Source organism: Gracilinanus agilis, chromosome 4 (assembly GCF_016433145.1).
Source record: "Gracilinanus agilis isolate LMUSP501 chromosome 4, AgileGrace, whole genome shotgun sequence".
NCBI lineage: Eukaryota > Metazoa > Chordata > Mammalia > Didelphimorphia > Didelphidae > Gracilinanus > Gracilinanus agilis.
Window position 1 is genome coordinate 453,972,436 of NC_058133.1, and position 8,869 is coordinate 453,981,304.

An 8,869-nucleotide genomic window follows, 5' to 3' on the forward strand; every position below is an offset into this window, starting at 1 on the left:
CATTAATGGTTTGTTTTCACCTAAATATTACTGTATTTTACCAGCACATATCCTAGCAATAGCATAGTGTTCACATGTAATCAGTGATTTAAAAATACTAAAGAAAAATTAAATTTAATTGAATGGCTTTGTTTTTGAAGTAGTAAGAAGCTGTTAAAGGTGTGGGAAACATTCATATTTTTAAGAGACCACTGTTCCCTTGTATTCCTGTAAGCCTCAGGCTTCACCCAGGGGTCATTTTCAATTTTTATTTTAAATTCTCCAATCCACAGTTCAATTTCTTTTAAATCAGTTTAATTTTTTTTAGAATCTAATTCTGTGAGTCTCTGCCTAAGTCTCAGAGTTATTTTAATTCTAGCTTGAAATTAAGATTTAGGGTATAGTCAATGGTTTAAATCAGACTAGAAATCAGCTGGGATAGTTCCATCGTTGTCATGACAGCCAAGAGATCCTGAGTTAATTTGCTTTAGTGGTTCGGTATTAAAATGACTCATTAAAATAAACACAAAGAAGTCTAAGATCAGAAAAGGAAAAGAAATCTACTTTAATTGGGATGCATTTGCTGAAGTATTTAACTCCATTCCTTCTTATTACACAGAACATTCTCAAAGGAATCCAGATTTAGAGTATTTTGAAATGAGTTATAAATGTGATCATACAATGTCAATTTTGTTCCCCCTAAACCTGGAAGGGAAGGACATTTAAGATGGAACAAATTACTATCTCAACAGATTCAGAGACAAGGAATTTGTTCTTTGCTGATTCAGAAGAAAAAGAAAACACCACAAAGTTAGAAATACTACAGTAATGGCATACGACAATTTGTACTGAATTGATTACTGAAATTATAGTTAGAATTTTTATTTCAAGTGTTGTCTATGCCAATAACTTCTGTAACCTTGGACAGGACCTCTCTGAGCTTAGCTTTCTCATTCTCATTGGTATAATCAAACTTATTTTGCTGGTGTTCTTTGGCTGAAAGTAGATGATGTACTTAAAAAATTGAAAGTGATTAGTAAAACATAAACTACAAAAGGAATGGGAGTTAATATCATTATCATGTCTGGCCCAAAAAAATGAGTGATGAGAGAAAGACAGAAGTGAAAAGGGAAAGGAAGGAAAAACAGAGAGACAAAGACACAAAGAAATAGAGACAGAGGAGACAGATACAGAAAGGCATGGGGACATTCACAGTAGCCACTGCTGTATTTCTAGTTACCTAATCTTTTTTTCTAATTTAGTCTTATCCCAAATACAGTACCAAATGGTAACTAGGATAAAGAAGGTTTAAATTAATTGAGAATTGACTGGCGAGAAAGAATTGAGGTTTGTGAGCTGGCAAGTAAAAGATATGTTATATAGTACAGTCACTAACAACATAATGGAAGGGACAATAACAGCAACAACTTTAAAAAGACCTTAATAAATATAGAATTATAATCACAAATTTGTCTCCAAAGAAGAAATGAGAAAATATCCATAGATATGAGAAAATACATATGTGGATCATTGCATATACATTTAAACAACACTTACCTTCTGTCTTACCTTCTAGATATATTAAATTTTGATCCTAAGGCAGAAGAGTGGTAAGGGCTAGGCAATTGAGGTTAAGTGATTTTCCCAGGATCACTCAAGTAGGAAGCTATCAAAATTCAGATTTGAACCCAGATACTCCTGACTCCAGGCCTCCTGCTCCATCCACTGTGTAACCTAGCTGCCCTCATTGCATATACATGTCGTGTTAGTTATTTTTATGTACACTATATCCTTTACTATCCAGCTCAGTGGTTAAATATAATAAGGAATTACTAAGTGCTCATGAATAAATAGATATGTAAGATGGATGTGGAGAAAGACAGATATTAATATATTGAACATTAAATTTGAGATTGTGGGAAAATCATTAGTATTGTAGGTGAGGCGTTAGGTGTTGAAACATTTATAAGATAATATAATCATTGTAAATAGCAAAAATTATTTTTTTTTCACAGAATAGAAGTTATGTTAAGATTATAAAGAGCACTGATGTTTGTCAGGTAGAATACCATCAAGTCTATATGCATTTATCCACTATTTTGTGACATCTTAATATTAAGTAGTAATTATAAATAAACGAGAAATTCATTACTTATGACATGTTAGAAAAGCGTTAGCTCTTAAGTGATCAAGTTTAACAGGGTAGAATTAGAGATAATTTCCCCCTCTCTATGTCCAATTTGAAGATTTAGATTTCCCAAGGGAAGAGTTACAAACTCTTTGTAAAGGACCATAAATGAAAAGGACAAGAACATTTCCATCTCAGACACACAGTTATAGAGCTTCTTGTTTGGAAAATAATAATCAGACTAAAAGAGTGAAGTCAAAAATGACTACACATTTTATTGGACTTCTGGGACTTCTATTTAAATAATTATTGGACTTCTTTTTAACAAATCATGCCATAACCTGCCTTCCCTACCACGGTCATACAATTCTAAATTTTCATAGAATCATAGTAATCAGAGGTGAAAGTGATCTTAATGGTTATCTATTTCGACCAGTTCATTTAACAAAGGAAACCAAAGCTAAGATATGGGGAGTATCCTGTCCAAATTATACCCTTATGAGCCAGCTACATTTTACAATGCATAAAAAGTTGGCTTTGGAGTGAGGAAGATCTGAATTAAAATCTTATCATGGATATTTATTGGCTTTATGATATTGGCCAAATAACATAACCTTTCTCAGGTTTTGTTTACTCATATATAGAATGAGAAAAATCATAGTACCTACTTCATAGGGTTATTGTGAGGATCAAATGAGATAACATATATAAAACATTCTTTATGTTTTTAAAACACTACTTAAAATGTAGTATTCCCTTAGAAACATGTACTATCAACTAAGCTTTTATAGTATTAAGTTTCAGTTATTGATCTGGTGCTGTAGTTCTATATTTAATAAAAATAACCTTGTCCATTCATGCAGAACTGAATTGAATTTTTTATAAATCCCAACAATGAAATATTTTATAGCTCATCTGTATTTCTATGGCATCTTATGATGGTTTAGCACTACCATCCTACTGATTATTTACTGTAGAAGAGGGAAAATTATGAGACTGGCCATAAATTAATAATTTTATTAATCAAAAAGTAGTAGGGAAAAAGATAGAAAAAGAGGAGAAAGATATATTGGTTATTTTCCTAATTGCTCCATTTAGCTTGTTATTCAGTGACCCCTTTTAGGGCCCCCTAGCCACGCTCACAGGGATGTCCAAATAGCAACAAACATGGAAGAGAAGAGAATGAAATTCCCTTTTGCCTCAATTTATCAAACTTTTCTCTCTGCCCACTAACTCTTACACATCACATCTCTGGAGTCAACTGTGGCTTTCTATTTTGACTGAGTAGTGTGGAGAAAAGGCAGTCCAGGGTACAGCGAAGGGGTCATCCATTCTTTCCCCTTTCTCATGATCTCTTGACTTTATTGCTGCCTTTTTCCAGCTGCCATTCTATTTTTGTGACCCAATTCACTCAAAAGATTTCCTTCACACAATCCTCATCTCCATGTTGAGTTCAGGCTCATGACAGGTAGTCAACCGGAGATGATGTCATCCACATGACCCCAGATATAAGGGAGGATAAATTTCCTTCACACCCAGGGTCACACAGGTAGGAAGTATTTGAAGTCAGATTTGAACTCAGGACCTCTTGTCTCTGGATATGACTCAATCCACTGAGCCACCTAGCTACCACCCTCTCTCCATGCCTCACTTTTGAGTTTATTTTCCATTATTAACATTGCCTCCATCACTTTCATAAGTCTAGAAATCAACTACAAAATAATGAATCAAATTCTGCTTTGCACATTCTCTTGATTTCTGAGGTATACATTCACAAATGGAAAGTTGAGCAATTAGCTCCCAAGAGGTGGTTCAAGCTATTTCCTGCACCTCCCTGATAGCTACCCTCACTTTATGTCTCTCTTATCCTTCAGACCATTTGTTTTCAGACCGGATTTGCATTTTTAAACTAACTTCACACTGAAGTACTTAAATAGATTATATTGATGCATAAATACAAATGTTTGATGCTCAAAAGGGCATTCACTAAATGCCACTTTATTTCCTCTAACTGAATTCTTCTTGATAAAAAATACTGCTTTCCTTCAACACTAATTATATTTGGACATATTTTGATATACCTAACCTGTAAGCACAGATTTTCATTTCAGAACCAGGGGAAAGTTGGAAAAAAGCTCTGGAGATTCTTCAAAGCATGGCTTAGGGTGTCTACCAAAATTACAGGCTTCATTTTCCCAGGGAGCTTTTTTGAAGACAGTTAAAGATTACCTAAATGTTAGGCACTTGACAGACTGCACCTGAAATAGGAATATTTTATTTTTAAATTACTAGTCTGTAGGCTCCATAATATTTAATCTTTTAAAGCACTATGGTGATTCAGAGTTGATAAAATTGAAATGCATGTTTTCCAAAAGAAAGGGGCTGAAAGCTATTAAGCTAGAAAAGCTAGATTGTTAATTCTCATAACCATCTGTAGTGGGAGGTTTGTGACAGACTTGTGACTGATCTCTTTCCTCAGAGACTATTTGCTGAGTATGTCAGTATTCAATAAAATTTAAAATCATTCCCCTGATAATAGGCATTAGTTGCTTAGCAACAAGTTCTGCTTGTGTACATCATAGTTATCATTAATTTATATAATCATTCTCTCTAAAAGTGAATGGTTATGATGTTTCAGGTTGAAACAATACTACAAATGGCAAAGAATAATTCTAAAATCCAAATGCCACTCTAGTAGTGGTATTGAAAACAAAAATTGAAACAAGAAATTATTCAACCTTATATTTTAAGCCAGACTAAATATGAAATAATTCAAAACTTATTGGGTTTAAGAAAATTATTGTGATGACCACGTTTCAATTATTTAGTTGCATAAGAAAAATTAGCACTAATTGAATATATTATCTTATTGAAATTAATGCTTATAGCCATGATGGCATAGTGTAAAGAGAGCCAATCTCAAAGTCAGACAGACTTGGATTCATCTCTGACCCCTGAAAAACTTCTCTTCAGCAATGTAATTTGTATAACGGCATTGATGGAGAACATTTCTTCACCAGGAATTAGCTATGCCCGTCAAACTATAGGTTTGAATTTTTTAAAAGAAGCAATTAAAAAGATTTCAAGGAAAAACACAAGTTATTCTAAGTTGTTGTCTTAATATTTGTTAGAAATAATTTGTTGCTTATTCAATATTAGATGAATAAAAGAAGCTGATGAACATGTAAACCTTGAGAATAACTAATTGAAATTGATTTCTAAGGACACCTAGCAATGTGCCTTGTACCTTCAATACATATTTGTTGAATTCAATCGAATATTTTGCAGTATTGAAATAAGCATTATAAAGTTTTACACATATTCACTTATTAAATCATCATTCATTACATAGAGATGTTTGTTCTTTTGTCTTGTTTTCTGTAAAGGAGAATACCTTAATCTATAGCTATTGCAGAAAATCTCAGTTTCAAATAGTGAAGGAATATGTAAATATATCTTGGTGTTTAAAATTGGGGAAATGTAGACTAAATGAGAAAACAGTGAGGTAGATTTGGAAACTGTTGAATTACTGACTTCAAAGAGTAGCAGGCAATAGACTAGTGCCAATCTGGAAGCAGATCTCCTATGGAGTGCTTCAGAGATCTCTCTTTGGTTATTTTATTAAATGGTTTTTATCAATGTCTTGGATGGAACTATTAATATTATCCTAATAAAAATTCAGATGAAATTAGGCTTACAAGAGTATTTGTGAGAAAACATCAAAAATAATCATGTTAGGAAAGAGCAATAATCAATTTTATAAAATTTGATACATTTTAGTAATATTAAAGTTCCACATGAGACATATAATAAGAAAATAGTTCCTTGAAAAATATCTAGGGTTTTCAGTGAATGCTAAACTCTGAATAAGAGGTAGATTACATAAGTAAATATATTAATTTTTTAAACTCTGTCATGGAAATATGATGCTATGGATGTAATACTTTGAATGAATTCTGAACTGAATATTCCCATTTTAGAATAATATATTTTCCACATTTTAGAAGAGATTGTTGTCAAATGAAACTACTTACAGAAGCGAGTAAATGAGTTGTGATAAGGACAGAGGCAATGGATTGAAGAAACTTAGGTTCTTTAGAACTGAAGGTTTAGTAGAAAAGAAAGAGGGGGAAACAGATTTCAAATATCTTCAGGTAGATAAAAACATGTCATTTAAAAGTGGATTTATTCTTTATTGTCAGATTTTTAATTTTTAAAAATTTTGTTAAATATTTCTCAAATTCATTTAATATATTAAATATTCAATTTTTCAAATTTTGAGTTCCAAATTCTATTCCTCTACCCTGTATCTCCCTTTCAGGAGGAAATCAATTTGATATAGCATATACATGTGAAGTCATGAAAAACATTCACATATTACCAATACTATATAAGAAAACAGACAAAAATATAAAATAATTAATTAAAATTAAATAAAAAATAAAAATCTGCATTGATTTAATCAGTTCACTCTCTGGAAATGAACAGCATTTTTAACATGGATCCTTTGTAATTTTCTTGGACCATTACCTTGGTCAGAGTAGTGAAGTCTTTCATAGGTTATTATCCTTAAAATATTGTTATTACTGTGTACAGTGTTGACTCTTCTGCTCAGTTCACACTGCATGAGTTCATATAAATCTTCTTAGGTTTTTCCAAAACCCAACTGCTCTTCATTTCTTATAGTACATTACTATTCCATAACAACTAAATATCGTAATTTGTTCATCTATTCCCCAGTTGGCTGTAGAGAGAGACAGGGTCATATAGTTTTTTCAAACTTTGGCTGAGTTCTAAAGCAGTTAGGAGGCAGCTACCTCAAGATTCTAAACCCCTAACTGCTTTAGAACTCAGCCAAAGCTTGAAAAAACTATATGACCCCCTCTCTCTATACTACAGCTTGCATCTGCTTGATTTCCAATTCTTTGCCAACAAAAAAGAGCAGTTATAGTTTTTTTTTCTCCAAATATATTATTTTTTCCTTTTTTGTGATCTTTTTGTGATACAAACCTAGTATTTAGAAGTGGTATTGTTGAGTCAAACAGTATTAAATTTTAGAGAACTTTGGGCATTCTTACAAATTGTTCTCCAGAATGGTAGGGCTAGTTCACAAATCCACCAACAGTGCATTAGTGTCCTATGTTTTCAATATCTTCTCTACTATTTATAATTTTATTTTCCCATTATATTAGTCAATATTATATATCTGTGGTGCATCCTTAGATTTGTTTTAATATTCATTTTTTTCAAATTGATGGTGACTAAGAGCATTTAAGAAACTATTGATAGCTTTGGGTTCTTTTTTCTGAAATCTGACTTCATATCCTTTGACCATTTATCAACTCAGAAATAGGTTTTAATTTTTTAAATAAATCAGGCTCAGTTCCTTATATATTTGAGAAAACAGGCATTAAGAGAAATCTACTGTTTTTTTCCCCTCATTTTCCTGCTTTCCTTATAATATTAACTGTATTGGTTTTGTTTGTACAAAATCTCTTCAGTTTTATGTAATCAAACTTCCATTTTGTTTCAGATCATCTCCATCTCTTTCTTTGTCATAATATCTTCCCTTATCTGTAGACTTAACAGCTATATTTTCCCATGCTTCTTTAAATTTCACAATATTATAACCCTCTATAGCTATATATCTATAGACCTATATATAATAACCCTCTATATTTAATCATTTATCAAATTTTGGTATACAGTGTAAAATGTTGATCATTGCATAGCTTCTGTTAAACTGCTTTCAAGTTTTCCAAGTAATGTTCGTTAGATGTTAAGTACTTGTACCAAGAGCTTTAATTTTTGGATTTATGAAATATTAGATTACAATCATCATTTACTACTGTGTATTATGTACCTAATCTATGCAACTGATCATTTATTCCATTTCTTATCTTGTACTAGTTATTCTGGTAATTACTAATTTGTGATATAGTTTGAAATTTGGTACTGTTAAGCCACCTTCCTTCAAATTATTTTTTATTGTTTCCCTTGATATTATTGACTGTTTTCTTCCAGATATAATTTTTTCTAGTTCTGTAAAATAATTCCTTGGTAACTTAATTGATATGACACTGAATCAACAAATTAACTAGGGTATCCATGTCATTTTTATTTTTATTATATTGGCTTAGTCTACCAATGATCAACTAATATTTCTCTATGTAGATATGTCTTTATTTGGATGAAAAATTGGTTTGTAATTATTGTGTTCATAGAGTATTTGGGTTTGACTTGGCCTACAAACTCACAATAATGATCTATTTTCAGTATTTTCAAGTAAAATATTAAATACAATAGTGGTGTTGGAAATCCTTTTTATCACCCCAGTCTTATTGGGAAAACTTCAAATTCATTCCCTTTACAAATAAAATTTGTTCTTTTTTTCCTTTTCTTATTTTTTTTAAAATTTAAACATTTATTAATGTTCATTTTTAACATGGTTACATGATTCATGCTCCTACTTTCCCATTCACCCCCCGCTATCCCCCCACCAATGGCCGACACACATTTCCACTGGTTTTATCATGTGTCATTGATGGAGACGTATTTCCAAATTGTTGTTAGTTGCATTGGTGTGGTAGTTTCGAGTCTACATCCCCAATCATGTCCACCCAACCCATGCGTTCAAGCAGTTGTTTTTCTTATATGTTTCCTCTCCTGCTGTGCTTCCTCTGAATGTGGGTAGCGTTCTTTACCATAAATCCCTCAGAATCGTCCTGGGTCATTGCATTGCTAATAGTACAGAAGTCCATT